Raw genomic sequence first — 18,044 nt, forward strand, 5'->3', positions numbered from 1 at the left:
CAGAGAAGGATGATGTGTTGGAACACAGAGGAGGATGATGTGGTGGAACACAGAGGAGGAGGAACACAGAGGAGGATGATGTGGTGGAACACAGAGAAGGATGATGTGGTGGAACACAGAGGAGGATGATGTGGTGGAACACAGAGGAGGATGATGTGGTGGAACACAGAGGAGGATGATGTGGTGGAACACAGAGGAGGATGATGTGGTGGAACACAGAGGAGGATGATGTGGTGGAACACAGAGGAGGAGGATGTGGTGGAACACAGAGGAGGAGGATGTGGTGGAACACAGAGGAGGATGATGTGGTGGAACACAGAGAAGGATGATGTGGTGGAACACAGAGGAGGATGATGTGGAGGCACACAGAGGAGGATGATGTGGTGGAACACAGAGGAGGATGATGTGGTGGAACACAGAGGAGGATGATGTGGAGGCACACAGAGAAGGATGATGTGGTGGAACACAGAGGAGGATGATGTGTTGGAACACAGAGGAGGATGATGTGGTGGAACACAGAGGAGGATGATGTGGTGGAACACAGAGGAGGATGATGTGGTGGAACACAGAGGAGGATGATGTGGTGGAACACAGAGAAGGATGATGTGGTGGAACACAGAGGAGGATGATGTGTTGGAACACAGAGGAGGATGATGTGGTGGAACACAGAGGAGGATGATGTGGTGGAAGAGGAACAGACTGGAGGAGGAGCCTCCTGTCCAACACGCTCTCAAAAAACTTAGCAGAGGATGGTTTCGATCCATCGACCTCTGGGTTATGGGCCCAGCACGCTTCCGCTGCGCCACTCTGCTTCCAACCACCCCAGACGGGACTCGAACCCACAATCCCTGGCTTAGGAGGCCAGTGCCTTATCCATTAGGCCACTGAGGCTTTGGTAAGTATCCTATGACCAGAGGGGGCTGGTGGAGGTCCTCACTCAATTCCATGAATTACATACATGTTTGATACCATTCCTCATTCCGGTCCAAATATTACACACATGTTTGATACCATAGGAAGGAGACAATTTTTAATCTAATCTAAATCTAATCATTAGTGATTAAAAAAACAAAACAACAACAACAACAACAAAAATTATCACAAGTTTCATCATTCTCTTTATCTTCCTCACACGCTCCGTTAGATCTGCACATTGAGGGACTCAAAGCAGAGACTGGGGAAGAGAAAAGGGTTCCATCTCAAACGTCATTCCAAGGGGATTCCCACTCCGGAGTTCAGCAGCTACCTCGCAAACTACCTCAAATTTGTAGTATGGTGTGTATTTATCTTCATCTTCACACTTTAAAAGATGCTGCGTTGGCCGGGAATCGAACCCGGGTCAACTGCTTGGAAGGCAGCTATGCTCACCACTATACCACCAACGCCAGGCTGAAAAGGTAGGAATTCAGCAGTGGCTTTGTGTCAGGAATTTCCAGTGGAAGTGAGAGATAAACTACAACCCGGCAAAAAGGACCTCCTTCTATGTTTGAAAGGTAGATGAACTGAATGTTTATGGAACATATGAACTGTATGCTGAGGCCCACATAGTAAGTGGATATGACACAGATCAGAGACACAGATGATGTGGCAGAACACGGAGAAGGATGATATGTGACACGTTCTAATGCTTTGGTCCTCATATCGGGATCCGATGTAATGATTGGACTTTCAAAAAATCTGGTTACATTTCCGTGTTGTTGAAAATCAATGACACATCGCTAGTCAACTAACACAGCTTGTTTTGTGAGCATGCTAACAAGGTAAAGTAGTGTTTTGTTAACTAGGTAGCAATGGGCATTACTCACCGAATCCCTCCATACCCTGCTGAGCTAAACCAAAGGCATTACCGGGGAATAAGCGGTAAGTCGAACCCGGGATTCCAAGGGGATTCCCACGGAATTCAGCGGCTACCACGCAAACTACCTGATGATGTGGCAGAACACAGAGGAGGATGATGTGGTGGAACACAGAGGAGGATGATGTGGTGGAACACAGAGGAGGATGATGTGGTGGAACACAGAGGAGGATGATGTGGTGGAACACAGAGGAGGATGATGTGGTGGAACACAGAGGAGGATGATGTGTTGGAACACAGAGGAGGATGATGTGGTGGAACACAGAGGAGGATGATGTGGTGGAACACAGAGGAGGATGATGTGGTGGAACACAGAGGAGGATGATGTGGTGGAACACAGAGGAGGATGATGTGGTGGAACACAGAGAAGGATGATGTGGTGGAACACAGAGGAGGATGATGTGGCAGAACACAGAGAAGGATGATGTGGCAGAACACAGAGGAGGATGATGTGTTGGAACACAGAGGAGGATGATGTGGTGGAACACAGAGAAGGATGATGTGTTGGAACACAGAGGAGGATGATGTGTTGGAACACAGAGGAGGATGATGTGTTGGAACACAGAGGAGGATGATGTGGTGGAACACAGAGAAGGATGATGTGGTGGAACACAGAGGAGGATGATGTGGTGGAACACAGAGAAGGATGATGTGGTGGAACACAGAGGAGGATGATGTGGTGGAACACAGAGAAGGATGATGTGGTGGAACACAGAGGAGGATGATGTGGTGGCACACAGAGGAGGATGATGTGGTGGAACACAGAGAAGGATGATGTGGTGGAACACAGAGGAGGATGATGTGTTGGGACACAGAGGAGGATGATGTGGTGGAACACAGAGGAGGAGGATGTGGTGGAACACAGAGGAGGATGATGTGGAGGCACACAGAGAAGGATGATGTGGTGGAACACAGAGGAGGATGATGTGGTGGAACACAGAGGAGGAGGATGTGGTGGAACACAGAGGAGGATGATGTGGTGGAACACAGAGGAGGATGATGTGGTGGAACACAGAGAAGGATGATGTGGTGGAACACAGAGAAGGATGATGTGGTGGAACACAGAGGAGGAGGATGTGGTGGAACACAGAGGAGGATGATGTGGTGGGACACAGAGGAGGATGATGTGGTGGAAGAGGAACAGACTGGAGGAGGAGCCTCCTGTCCAACACGCTCTCAAAAAACTTAGCAGAGGATGGTTTCGATCCATCGACCTCTGGGTTATGGGCCCAGCACGCTTCCGCTGCGCCACTCTGCTTCCAACCACCCCAGACGGGACTCGAACCCACAATCCCTGGCTTAGGAGGCCAGTGCCTTATCCATTAGGCCACTGGGGCTTTGGTAAGTATCCTATGACCAGAGGGGGCTGGTGGAGGTCCTCACTCAATTCCATGAATTACGTGTATACGTCAATACATGTTTGATACCATTCCTCATTCCGAAAATATTACACACATGTTTGATACTATAGGAAGGAGACAATTTTTAATCTAATCTAAATCTAATCATTAGTGATTAAAAAAATGATCACAAGTTTCATCATTCTCTCTATCTTCCTCGCACGCTCTGTTAGATCTGCACATTGAGGGACTCAAAGCAGAGAGTGGGGAAGAGAAAAGGGTTCCATCTCAAACGTCATTCCAAGGGGATTCCCACTCCGGAATTCAGCAGCTGCCTCGCAAACTACCTCAAAGGTTTGTAGTATGGTGTGTATTTATCTTCATCTTCACACTTTAAAAGATGCTGCGTTGGCCGGGAATCGAACCCGGGTCAACTGCTTGGAAGGCAGCTATGCTCACCACTATACCACCAACGCTAGGCTGAAAAAGTAGGAATTCAGCACTGATTTGTGGGTTAGCGTCAGGAATGTCCAGTTGGGGGAGGGGACGTGGCAGGAGTTAAACAGGAGCTCTAGCTTGCTGAAAGAGTGGAACAATAATTATCTACTCTGGTTTTGGGACCAGGGGAGGCTGGTGGAGGTAGAAGTTGATAGCACTGAAAACTAAATAGTTCTCAAGGAAGCCTCTTGCTTGTTTGGTCGAGAGTCACTTTCGGCAGGGCGGAAGTTGTGAAATGTTCTGATCATTATGGTTATATTCTGCTTTTCTCCTGAATAATGTGACATACAGTTGGTTTCATGTCTTTTTAGCGAATCAGTTTGTTGGAATCTCTCAGTTTGAGAATGTAAAATATCAGACAAGATGTATGTGTGCTATTCACAGCTTGTGTATGGGGCGATCAAAGAGTTGAGCTCTGTGCTTCCCTGTTCACATACAGCTGTCACACACGCAATCACACGGCCGCACACGCATCATGCACATACACACGCACACACGCACACAGACACACAGACACAGACAAGGACACACACACACACACAGACACACAGACACACACACACACACACACACGCACACAGAGGGTATCACTTGGGCTCTGGGTGCTAGACCTCAGTTCTGGAAGTGCATGTAAATAAATGGTTTTGCCACTGCGCTCAGACATTCTCACAGCATGTGGAGCCAGCTTAGCCACAAGCTGCTAGCATAACAACCCCTGCTGTGCAGCAAACAGAGAACGGCACTCCTCTGGTTCTATAAGTACTGCCAGGTTCTATAAGGACTAGGTCCCCTGGATTAAAAGCCATTTGCATTCACTAACTATTGTCACATTATTCACTATAATAGACCAAAAACAGTGATGAAACAAAGATCTTATAATGTAAAGATGGAATAAATTCCCAAAGAGTGAAAATTCCCATTTGTCGTTGTGCAACATGCTGGCCGACTCGTGTTCGTTCGGTGGGTTTCCGTGGGAGAGCAAGGACCAGGGGGAATTATGTGGTGTGCCCTGGTGTTCTCACTCCCCCTGCTCTCTCTAATGGCATTTGCTTAAGATTAAGCGATACGATCAACCTAGCACCCAAATACTGAAAGGGTACGAGGCTTGAGTCTCATGCATTCACACACACACTGTCTGTCTTTTTTTTTCCTCTCTGTGTGTATTGATACAGTTACAGTTACACCTCTCACACATCTTAGCCTAACACTCCTCTAAATGCAACCCCAGTGGTCCCAGTCTTGCTCAAGCCAGCCATGCACACTACTGCACACAAATAGGAAACATTCTCACACTGGGAGGGCGTCGCCCCCTTACTGTTAATGACTTGTTGAAGAAGGAAGGGGGGAAAAAAAGGTAAAAGAAAGTAACCCAGAAACTGAATAGCATTCCTGGCCGGGCCTGACATGAGAAGGCTGTTTAGGAGCTGAGTCTGCTGGTCGTCGAGGCGGTGCCAGTAGAGGCCATGTATGTAAACACAGTTTGGTGGGGAGGGGGAACCAAAGTATGATTAATCGCTGGGGCCTGACTGCTAGGGGGACGTGCTTTGGGGGTGCACCACTCGGGAGCTTTCATTCATAACTCACAGCAGGGGTGATGGAATGCTGTGTGTACCGGTGGGCAACGGGTTAACGGTTTCAGCTGTGGCACACTGACTCAGTGGTTGTTTGGACCTCCTCGTCTAGACACACACACACACACACACACACACACACACACAGGCACACGCACATAAGTGCACATATGAACACACACACACACACACACACACACACACAGGCACACGCACATTAGTGCACATATGAACACACACACACACACACACAAACACACACACACACACACACACACACACACACACACATACACACTCACACACATGCAAATATTCACTATTAACCAGCAATTTTCAATTGAGATGATAACAATACAGACAAAGATGTGTTTTTGTGGCGTTTGTCTTTTTGTTGCTTCCTAGAGTGAATGGAGTGAAATAGATAGATAGGTACTGTTGTGAAGGCCCACAGTTTTAGTGCCAGTTTTAGTTTCCCCAAACCAGCCCTATTTTGCCCCAGTTATTTCTTTGTTATTTTCTATACTATTCATATACGTTTGTGAAGTGTATGTATTATTATTGTACTGTTTATGTATATGTTGATGACGTAGTATATCCGGGGTGTGTCTGTGACCCGGATGTTACGTTCGGTGGGGCCTATATAAGAGACGGAAGGGCGGAGTCAGTGAGTGTGTGGTGAGCAGCAGAACGAGAGAGAAGCAGAACGAGAGAAAGCAACGAAGTCAATCGAAGATGGCGGATTCAGCAGCGCGCACACCGTGCAGCAACTGAAGACGCCAGGAAAAGCGATTATTGAGTGTACCACGGTAGCCTGTTTAGTTGTGTTCGACGTTGGACCAAGCGGGACGCCAGCTGGACATTAATCGTCGTCTCCACGAGCGAACACAGACTCCCGCGGAGCTTCGACGCGGACCACTTCATCGACGCACATGCCATTCGACCAGGCCTCAACGCGCACCACGCCACTGGACTATAAGCCTGTTCAGGCCAGAGACTATCAGTGAGTGATTGAGAGTGTGTGTGGCCGGCCGGGAGGGAATGTGTATATATGGGGATGTATACAACCGTTGTGTAATAAATGTGTTGTTTATATGTAATACCGTGTGCTAGTTGTTTGTAGCTCCAATGCTAATGCTAGTTGTTTGTAGCTCCAATGCTAATGCTAGTTGTTTGTAGCTCCAATGCTAATGCTAGTTCCCTTGCTAATGCTAACGACATTAACTGCTAGTCGAACGGTTTGCTGGCGCCCCCTGCCTGTATCCTCCTATACTGCCTATTTAGCTCCATTAGTTAGATAACCAGCCCCTTCCTAAATTATACAGTCCTTTTCAGCTACTCCCTGGTTACAATTGGTCCTTCGAGCCGGATCGGTAGTGTAGTGATAGCATGGCTGAGCGCAGCCAACCAGACCAGACAGTTACCCCCCCTTCTCCGCCCCCGGAGCCAGAGCCACGACCACAGAGAGTCCCGCGGTTGCCTCCGAGGTTACAGGAGTATGAGCTCGAGGTCGAAAGCTCACTGAGTGGTAGCGAGGAGCGCACTCCACGGGATACAGTGGTCGGAGAGGCCGAGGTGTCCGCCGGCGCGCGGGTGGCTAGCACTGAGACAGCCCTCACCGAGCACCAGCCTGAGGATGAGATGGCAGAACCGCAGGGTTTTGCCGTGGAAACGGAAGAACAGGAAGGAGAGGCCCGGTCCGACAGCGCCTGCGGGCGGGAGAGGGAGGGCCTCCGCCTTAACGATCTGCCTCCCAGTACGGCGCGCTCGAGACCTAGCTCCTGCCGCTCAGTGGCTTCCTACCGGTCCAGGGCTTCCGTGGGCAGTTATGCCTCTGGGGCGGATAGCCTGCACTCCAGAGGGAGTAGTGCCGCGCTGTCAGAATATATGCGCCAACAGGCCGAGATGGCGTTAGAGCGGGAGCGCCAACAGGCCGAGATGGCGTTAGAGAGGGAACGCATCCATTTCGAGCGCGAGCGCCTCCAGATGGAGGCGGCGGGGAGACAGCGCCAGGAGGCGCTAGAACGCGAGCGCCTCCAGATGGAGGCGGCGGGGAGACAGCGCCAGGAGGCGCTAGAACGTGAACGCTTCCAGATGGACGGAGCGGAACGCGCGGCGGAACGCGCGGCGGAACGCGCGCCGTTCATCTGGAAACGTGAACGCTTCCAGATGAACGGAGCGGAACGCGAGGCGGAGAGACAGCGCCAGGAGGCGCTAGAACGTGAACGCTTCCAGATGGAGCGCGACCGCCTCCAGGCGGAGAGACAGCGCCAGGAGGCGCTAGAACGTGAACGCATCCAGTACGAGCGCGAGCGTCTCCAGATGGAGGGGGCGGAACGCGCGGCGGAGAGGCAGATGGCGAGAGAGCAACTGCACGCAGAGAAGATGGAGGAAATGATGCAGACCATGCGCGACGTGTGCATCAGCAGAACTCCGTCGGCCTGTAGCTCCAGAGTATCATCCGCACGGCCCTCTCGAGTGCCATCTCCTGAACCCCCCGCCGATGGCTCCATGACCCCCGCCAGGACTGTCCAACTACAGGCCCAGCTGACCACCTGGAAGGAAGAGGACCAGGGACCCGACCGCTACGCGGCCCAGAGGGAGCCAGCGTCGCTGCCCGGGAGGGGAGTCCTCCCCCAAGAGCGTAGCACACCCCTAGGTCCTCCAGTGCACCAAAATGCATGCAGGCCGGACACCCAGACCGTCACTCCAGCACCGATGATCCACTACAGGATGTTCCCCCAGGTGGAGGGACCCAAGTTCCCCTTCTTCAAGGACGAGGACAGGAGCCAGTATGTGGAGCTACGCATCTGCCTAGACACGCTCTTGGACAACTCCTGCTCAGAGTCCTACAAATATGCGATTCTCCTTCAGCATGTGAGGAACCCCAGAGCCCACAACATGGTACTGGCCCATGCCTCCGCACCGACACCTTACACCAGAGCGCTCGCTGACTTGGATGCCCGCTACGGTCGTCCCTGGAACCACGCCCTTGCTGAACTGCAAGCCCTCGAACAGCAGGCCCCCATCAAGGATGACCGGGCGCTGGATGACTTCGCGCTCCGCGTGCACACCTTGGTTGGGATGCTGAAGACGCAGGGCCCAGCTGGCGCCAGCGAGATCAACAGCACCTCCAACGTAGAGCGGCTGCTCCGCAAGATCCCACGCTTCCGGCAGGAGAGGTTCCGGCGACAGCAGCGCGTTCGTAACCCCGAGAAGTTGGGTCTGAGCATGGCTGCCTTCGCGGAGTTCCTACTGGAGGAAGTGCATGACACCAACGTAGACGCCATGGGTTACGCTGAGCCGAAGAAGGAGAGGGAGAAGGGAGACCGCTGGGACGGGCCGAGCTCGAACAGAGGACGCCCAGTAGGAGTGCTGCACACGGAGGAGGAGCCTCGGAGAGAGAGGACCACCCGACCTGAGGGAAAGGATTCCTCTCAACCCCCTCCAAAGGGACGGAGAGGTCCACCGCCATGTCCGTACTGCACCAGCGAGCACTGGCTCAATGAGTGCAGTGACTTCAACAACCTGAGTACCGAGGCCAAGCAGAGGTGGCTCGAGAAGAACCAGAGGTGCTGGAACTGTGGGCGCGACCATCTGGCGAAGAACTGCACCTTGAGGAGGAAGTGCAACCGCTGTGAGGAGGTCCACCTCCACATCCTACACGAGGTCTCCCTCGCCAGGTCCACGGAGGGCAACAGAAGCCCTAGGTCCGGTCGCGCACCGGAAGAGGAAACCCCTGTCTACTACCTAGACTCGCCACAGAGCAGCGGCTCCAAGGTTCTACTGAAGGTGGTGAAGGTCCGACTTCACCACAACAACGCTGTGTACGACACGTACGCCGTTCTAGACGACGGGTCGGAACGGACCATCCTTCTCCAGGGGGAAGTGCGCCAGTTGGGGCTCCAAGGGACTGCAGAGAAGCTGACTCTGCGCACGATACGTCGCGACCTTAAAGAGGTCACCGGGGCGAGAATCAACTTCTCTATCTCCCCGGCGGGGCGGCCGTCGGATAGACATCGGCTTCAGAATGTCTTCACCGCCGACCAGCTAGCGCTCTCCCGCTACGACTACCCCCTGGAGAGGTTACGCGCAAGATATCCCCACCTACGGGGAGTAGACCTACATCCGATAGAAGGAGCGGAGCCAACCCTTCTCATCGGCTCGGACAACGCTGAACTGATCGTGTCGCTCCGTCCTCCGCTGAGAGGACCACGAGGCTGCCCGATGGCTGTTAAGACTGCGCTTGGGTGGGCCCTCCAAGGCGCTACCGAGTGGAGAGAGAGGGACGGGAGAGCTACGTCATCCCTCCATGTCCGAACCGAAGAAGCAAACCAACCAACCGGACCGCCTGGAGTGGGATCTATTGCTGCCAGTGCACCTGGAACAGTTAGTACCACAAATGGTTCACCACAGGATGACCAACCGAAGAAGAAGTCTCTGTGGACAGAGCATAAGTCTCTGGATGGGAAGCCTTACTACTACAACTCCCAGACTAAGGAGTCCCGGTGGTGGCGCTACCGTGCCATGGCGGCAACAGCTGTTGCCGAGGAACACCTGCAGGTGGCCATGCACCCTCACGTGGCCGAGGTCAGCATTGACGCACCCGTCAACTCCGTCGAGTACACGTCAGCCATGAAAGTCTCAGCCAGTATTGTAGACGCCTCCAAGGAGGAAAGGCCGGAGTTGGCGAAGAAGAGAGTAAAGTGGAACCCAAAAGAGGAGGCCAAGCAGGCCTTCAAAGAGCTTCTGGAGGAGGATGGTGGTTCATCCGACGCGTCATGGGAGCAAACCATGAGAATGATCATCAACGACCCACGCTACAGCGCCCTGCCCAAGCTGAGTGAGAAGAAGCAAGCGTTTAAGGCCTACCAGGCTAAGAAGGAGAAGGAACAAGCCAAGCAGCTCAGGAAGAGGAACTGTGAGGCGCTGACGAGCATTCTGGACAACATGGCCAACGTCACCCACTGCACCACCTGGTCCGAGGCCCAGCAGTACCTGCTGGACGACCCCTTCTTCGCTGCGTACGAGGCGCTGCAGAGCATGGACCAGGAAGACGCTCTGATCTGCTTCGAGGAGCACATCCGCGCCCTGGGGAAGGAGGAGAAGCAGAAGATTCTGCTGAGGGAGAGAGACAAGATGTCCGAAGGTGCTGTGGTACTGGGGATGGACCGGTCCCTTCCGCGCGCCGCCTGGCAGACAGGCAGAGTGGTCGACACTATCACCTCCTACTTCACGCTGCTAGAGCAGCCTAGCCAGTGTGCCTTCTTAGTTAACTGAAACCGAGGGTTTCATGGGGCGGCTGTTGTGAAGGCCCACAGTTTTAGTGCCAGTTTTAGTTTCCCCAAACCAGCCCTATTTTGCCCCAGTTATTTCTTTGTTATTTTCTATACTATTCATATACGTTTGTGAAGTGTATGTATTATTATTGTACTGTTTATGTATATGTTGATGACGTAGTATATCCGGGGTGTGTCTGTGACCCGGATGTTACGTTCGGTGGGGCCTATATAAGAGACGGAAGGGCGGAGTCAGTGAGTGTGTGGTGAGCAGCAGAACGAGAGAGAAGCAGAACGAGAGAAAGCAACGAAGTCAATCGAAGATGGCGGATTCAGCAGCGCGCACACCGTGCAGCAACTGAAGACGCCAGGAAAAGCGATTATTGAGTGTACCACGGTAGCCTGTTTAGTTGTGTTCGACGTTGGACCAAGCGGGACGCCAGCTGGACATTAATCGTCGTCTCCACGAGCGAACACAGACTCCCGCGGAGCTTCGACGCGGACCACTTCATCGACGCACATGCCATTCGACCAGGCCTCAACGCGCACCACGCCACTGGACTATAAGCCTGTTCAGGCCAGAGACTATCAGTGAGTGATTGAGAGTGTGTGTGGCCGGCCGGGAGGGAATGTGTATATATGGGGATGTATACAACCGTTGTGTAATAAATGTGTTGTTTATATGTAATACCGTGTGCTAGTTGTTTGTAGCTCCAATGCTAATGCTAGTTGTTTGTAGCTCCAATGCTAATGCTAGTTGTTTGTAGCTCCAATGCTAATGCTAGTTCCCTTGCTAATGCTAACGACATTAACTGCTAGTCGAACGGTTTGCTGGCGCCCCCTGCCTGTATCCTCCTATACTGCCTATTTAGCTCCATTAGTTAGATAACCAGCCCCTTCCTAAATTATACAGTCCTTTTCAGCTACTCCCTGGTTACAGGTACTTTATTCATCCCCGAGCGGAAATTAGGGCGTCACAGCAGCTCAACAACAACAACAAAATAAAGTGACAATAGAATAATAGAATACAAATAGAACACGCATCTGAAACATTGTATAGGACTGTAAGAACAGTCCAGTAAGATTGACCACATCGCCAACAGTTATGATTTCACAAGCTATTCTGATAAGAACATAGCCTACTGACCTAGTCATGACCCCAGGGAATGGGTTTGATGATCAAATAACTGGCCAATCAGTGCTTTAGAACGCACGTAGAATATACCCAAGGTAACTGTATAAAAATGTCTGTACATCCTAAAAACATAACTGTGTGCATATGCTTACCTGTTTCTTAAAAACATAGCTGTGTGTGCATATGTGATTAACGAGCCCCAGACAGGGGGTGTGACCGCAGAGGGACACAGAGGGACAACAACCAGAAGTGAAACTTTGTAGCAAAACCACAGAACACTTGCTTATCACATTGTGACCTTCACCACATGACTGTCTGGTATTAATGTTTACAGTTAGAAATGATCAAATAAGAGGAGGAGGGACAGCCCATCCCCCATAAATGTCAAAGGTATAAAGATTATGTACCAAGATGAAACAGGGCTCTTGTCTGGTGAAGCTTCTGCAGTTAACCTATTGACGGCTAGCTGATACTGGCCTGCGGAGGTGAAACTAGATGGGACCACTTTTCCATGGAATTGAACTAATATTGCTTGCCGATGTGCTTGAATAAATATTCTCTTAATGAACAGTTCAGTAGTGGTGCCTAATATTTGATTGGATCATTTTATCTTAAGAAGTTATATCAAAGACGTCTCGTTGAGATTAAACGAACTTGCTTGTAAGTGACAACTCAATCAAATCAATTCTGGAGAAGTTGATCGCCTTACACAAAACAGCGCCATAAATTAACAACTTCAATGTAATAGACAATAGTTCACCTCCTCTGTGTCCGTCATTTTCACCAGTCATCTAGATCTACCCGCGGGGACGCACAAAAATAAAAGAGGAATGTGAACTTGTGTGTAGGGGCAGGGAAGTATTGTCACGGTCACCAGTGGTAGTGGGTGTGTCACCGGGGCAGAATGGTAGTATCACCTAGGTGTCTACCAAGTACCTGAACACAAGTACCTGAAAAAGCTTAATGTCAAGCCCTGTGTGTTCTGCCTGAAGTACGAGGTATAGAGGGTGAAGAAGAAGAAGGGAGACAGTACTTTCCCCTGGGGGCACCAGTGCTGCTCACCACCCAGTCCGACACACATCCCTGCAGCTGTACAAACTGTGGCCTGTTGGTCAGGTAGTCCGTAACCCAGGAAACAATGGGGGAGTCCACCAGCATCCTCAGCAGCTTATCCACAAGTAGTAAGGGCTGTATGGTGTTAAATGCACTGGCAAAGTCAAATGACTCTCACAATGCTGCCAGCCTTATCTAAATGGTATTATACAACAGTTAGTTCCGACCAAGTCATTTGATTGGACGAGAGGCATTCCATGAGTGCTGATATACAGTATAACAGCACTGGGACTTTTAACTATATGTATCACTCCGCCGCACAGATGTTCTACTAAATGACCGTTAATTAGACTACATGTTTGTGTTCACGTTACTAGGCAACCGCCCATTTGAAGTTCAGTTGCGGAACTATTTTATTTTTATTTTTATGATTAAATAAACAAACAAATCATAATCTGTTGTCGCTTATTACTGTTAACTAATAAATCGCGCTGTAGAACTGTTGTATAAAAGCTGTAGAACTGTTGTATAAAAGCAATATCACACTCGAGGTCGTGCTGTTATACTGAATATCAGCACGGCTGTGAACGTCTTCGGTACTCGGCCTGTGGCCTCGTACCTACGACCGAATCACAGCCGTGCTGATATTCAGTATAACACACTCCCTCTCGTGTGATATTGCTTAAGTGAGCTCTGTGTAGTGATGAGATGAGCCTGTCAGTATATACTAGTGTGTAATGATAGTGCACACACACACACACACACGCACACACACACACACACACAGACACACACACACACACACACACACACACACACACACACACACAGGCCAATTGCGACTGTTTCTGTCTCTCAGTTTCTGTCCCCCTTCTCTCAATCTCTCTATTTCAATTTCATTGTCTTTTTCCTCAATCTCTCTGCGGACGGTTGGTATATCTGGTATGTAAACAAGATACTTTTGACAGTATAGCATGCCATTCGGATGCTGGTAACATGCTAACGCGTCAGGGCCTTTGGTTCCTCCTTTGGTTCCCTTTATCTCCCAAATCTCTTCTCTAAAGGTCAAACACAGAGGAGTTGGCAGGAGATCAGGTCTTTTATGTTGTTGTTTCGTTTGGTCTTCCTGGTAAGAAATGGAGTCATAACTTCCCATCTTCACAGCAACGCAGGTCGTCGACCTTACCCCCATGCAGCCATGTCAACATTCCCCATTCAAACACTCTGCTAAACCCAGAGAGTAACAGAGATATCAGCTGCCACTCTACAGTAACTCCCTCCCTCCCTCCCTCCCTCCCCTGGCCCACAACAAAGCCCTGGGCAGCCTGGGAGAAAAATGTAGCGACGACATGACATGTAACCAGCAACTGGGGTCTTAATGCAAAACACACACACACACAGACAGACACACACACAGACACACACACACACACACACACACACACACACACACATACACACACATATATATTTAAAGCTACATGTCAAAGGCCAGGACATGTGTGTGTAGCGTGTCATGTTTAGTGTTAAGCCCCTGGGAGAATACACTACCAGTTCTTCTCATGTCTGTAGGAAGGGGCATAGAGACCGGAGTGGTTTAGGAGGGCTTTAGACTACTAGGGGATGCCTGCTGTCAAGCCCAGTGTTGGTGGTATAGCCAGTGGTGAGCAGAGCTGCCTTCCAACCAGTTGACATGGCTTTGATTCCTGGACATTGCACTACACTGTACTGTAGCTTTCACCATCGCATGGGGTTTGGTTTTTAGAAGTTCACCTTTCTATTGTTGGGAATTTGTATTCAAATAACTAGAAGTGATAAATCATGTACTATGTGCTCATTTAAATAATATGTGACTGAGGTCAGTTGAGAACAATAGGAAGGTCTCGCAATAAGCCAAAAGAGAGTTTCTGTTTTTGAGCGACATGAAGAAAAGCTCCTGACTAAAAGAAAGTTGTATGATTCAAACCGCCTGTAAATTACTTATTTTTACCTATGTGCTAACAACCATTTTACACCTGCTGTTATGATATTCTATTTTCCTGTACTGATTTTATACTTTCATAACTAATGATTAATGATAAGTCCATTCTTCTATACTGTATTTTAACTTGTTAATCGAATCCCAAGTCATGGGACTCAGAAACAGGAACTGAGTTTCGTGCCTGTTGTGTGACAGGAGACAGCAGACAACGTGAACAGGAACACCTGCGCCTGACCACATCGCCAACAGTTATGATTTCACAAGCTATTCTGATAAAGAACATAGCCTACTGACCTAGTCATGACCCCAGGGAATGGGTTTGATGATCAAATAACTGGCCAATCAGTGCTTTAGAACGCACGCAGAATATACCCAAAGCAACTGTATAAAAATGTCTGTACATCCTAAAAACATAACTGTGTGCATATGCTTACCTGTTTCTTAAATACATAGCTGTGTGTGCATATGTGATTAACGAGCCCCAGACAGGGGGTGTGACCACAGAGGGACAACAACCAGAAGTGAAACTTTGTAGCAAAACCACAGAACACTTGCTTATCACATTGTGACCTTCACCACATGACTGTCTGGTATTAATGTTTACAGTTAGAAATGATCAAATAAGAGCAACTATAATAGCAATAATAACACTATCTCTCTCACTAAGAGAGATAAGCCCCCAAATACAGAATTCAGTCGAATTCTAAAAATAGCGCTATTTACCATGAAGTGACGTCTAAAACATGGGTCTCCACACGTCCCTCGGTTTTTTATTAACTTGCCAAAAGGTTAAAAAACGACACAAAAAGATGCAGCCTACTAAAAAAATATCCCACCCACCCCCTCCAACACAAAAACAATGATATTAGCTGTCAATCAAATTGCTACTGTCTATCTACTACTGTATCTGAGGGGAAGTTAGCTACTGAGCTAAAGCAGAGTTCGTTGTTAGCAAGGCAGTGTAGCTTAATAGGGTGATTTAGGATGAGCTTGAGCAAAGAAAGTGGCCCTGCCAAGGACAAGCAGAAAACATACTATTTCCATGAGGAATGGGCGAGTTTTTTTCCACGAATGTGAAGGACACGTGTGTGTGCCTCACCTGCGGTAGTAGCGTTTCTGTCGGGAAAAGATGCAACGTTGAGCGCCAGTCCACTCAAGTCCACTCAAGTCCACTGCAACTTTGCACGGGACTTTCCTGCAGGTAGAAGGCTACGAACTGAAAAGATTGAAAGCAACGCTAAAAAGAGGGTAAGTGAGATTTCAGAGCAGATAGCTGAACTGTTCAGTGTCAATCCTGTAGAGATGGAGATGGAGGTTATAGGCCTAAATCTCCAGAATAATGTCCAGCAGCTACAATCGCAACAACATTCCCAAGAAAAGACCCAGAAAAATATAAGAATATTCACCAAGCAGCCCTGAAAGTATTTTCTACATACCTTTGCAAATAAGCTTTTTCTGATATGAATGTAATGAAAGTGGATACACTCCAGCATACACAACTCTTGTAGACTCCATGCAGTGACAGTCATCTCACTAAGTGTAGGAATGAGTGATGCACTTATTACACACATGCACAATATATTTTTAAAGAGACAAAGACAAAAGAAGAACAAAATACTAATGTTTTCTGACTGAAAAGACTAGAAAAGGGGAATGCATTTATTACACACATGTGGACCATAAGCTTTGGATATGTGAATGGATATGTGAATGGAGGTGATATTCTCCAAGATGGCGGCGCGAGGTTAACACGCGAGGCTGGCGGAGCTCCTACCATCGGTGCTTTCTAGGGTTTTTAAGTACATTTGTATGTACTTTTTTTATTTCAGTATTTATAGGGAACTGTTGTGTAAATAGTACCTACAGCAGGCACGACTTACTAGAAGTTGGTACGCAAAACGAGAAGACAGTCAAACTGCGACACTTCAAATGAATGTGCAATAACACTATGTGCTTGATTGATTGATTGATTGATTGAAAACTTTATTAGAAGATTTGCAGAAGTAGGTACATGAAAGTACATATTACATACAAGGTCAACTAACAGGATAAAAACCCAAGAAAGCCACTGGCTTATTTCAATTGGGGTCCTTGATTCTCAATTCATCGTTTGATTCTCAATTCATCGTGCAATATGACAACCCTAGTCGTCTATCTGTACAGTATAGTATAGTGGATAGTGTACATAGCCTTTATTTATGTAAACCAGCTCCTTCCCTTCTTGATTTTTTTTTTCCCCTTTTTTTTTTTTCTTTCCTAGCACCAGGGGAGCCACCCCTCCTAAATTTCGTTGTTTGGTACCTGTACTATAGCAATGACAATAAAGACCATTCATTCATTCATTCATATATGAATACAGAAAATATGTTTAAGGAGCCAAAAAAGTATCTAGGAGCAAAGAAAGTGACTAAGTAAAAAAAAAAAAAAAAGGAATGTTTTCTATAACTTTGATGTGAATGCACTAATTCTACACATGTGGACCATAACATTATGATGTGCTTTTGATATGTGAATGGAGGGTTGGAGACCCCTGCTGTAAGTTTCTGCTCTGTTTCACTGTTTTTATCTGTCTACTGCATGCACAGAATCTAGACAGACTTATCATGCTACATTGCAATCACTTTGTAACAGATACTTTGTAACAGACTAATTCAATGTGTGTACTGTTCTAAAATGTGCTGCGTTGGCCGGGAATCGAACCCGGGTCAACTGCTTGGAAGGCAGCTATGCTCACCACTATACCACCAACGCTAGGCTGAAGAACTAGAATTTGACACTTCCCAGAGGCAGTGGAGGTACGTACATGTTCCAGAGGGGGAGGGGAGACTGCCTTTGCAGAGCCTCACTCACTGAACTCTCATTCACAGAGTCGAACGTTCCTGACTTGCAGACCTGGAAAGACTCTGGGTCGAGGAGAGCAGTATACCATGAATGAATGAGTGAGTGAATAGGAGTCCTGTAGACCCCACATCATCTGCATCTTGGTACCAGGCACTACCTCACTCAAACATAAAGCACATACCTGTAGGTTCGTTCTCTCTCTCTCTCTCTCTCTCTCTCTCTCTCTCTCTCTGTTTCACTGTCTCCATCAGTTTTTATCTGTCTCTGTCTACTGCATATGCACGCATGCACAGAATCTACACAGATTTATTATGCCACATTGCAATCACTTGCAGACAATCTCAATGAGTTCTGCTTGTGTATGCACTGTTCTAAAATGTGCTGCGTTGGCCGGGAATCGAACCCGGGTCAACTGCTTGGAAGGCAGCTATGCTCACCACTATACCACCAACGCTAGGCTGAAAAACTTGAATTTGACACTTCCCAGAGGC

This window comes from Nansenia antarctica, assembly GCF_963989245.1.
Source record: "Nansenia antarctica genome assembly, chromosome: 5".
Classification (NCBI taxonomy): Eukaryota; Metazoa; Chordata; class Actinopteri; order Argentiniformes; family Microstomatidae; genus Nansenia; species Nansenia antarctica.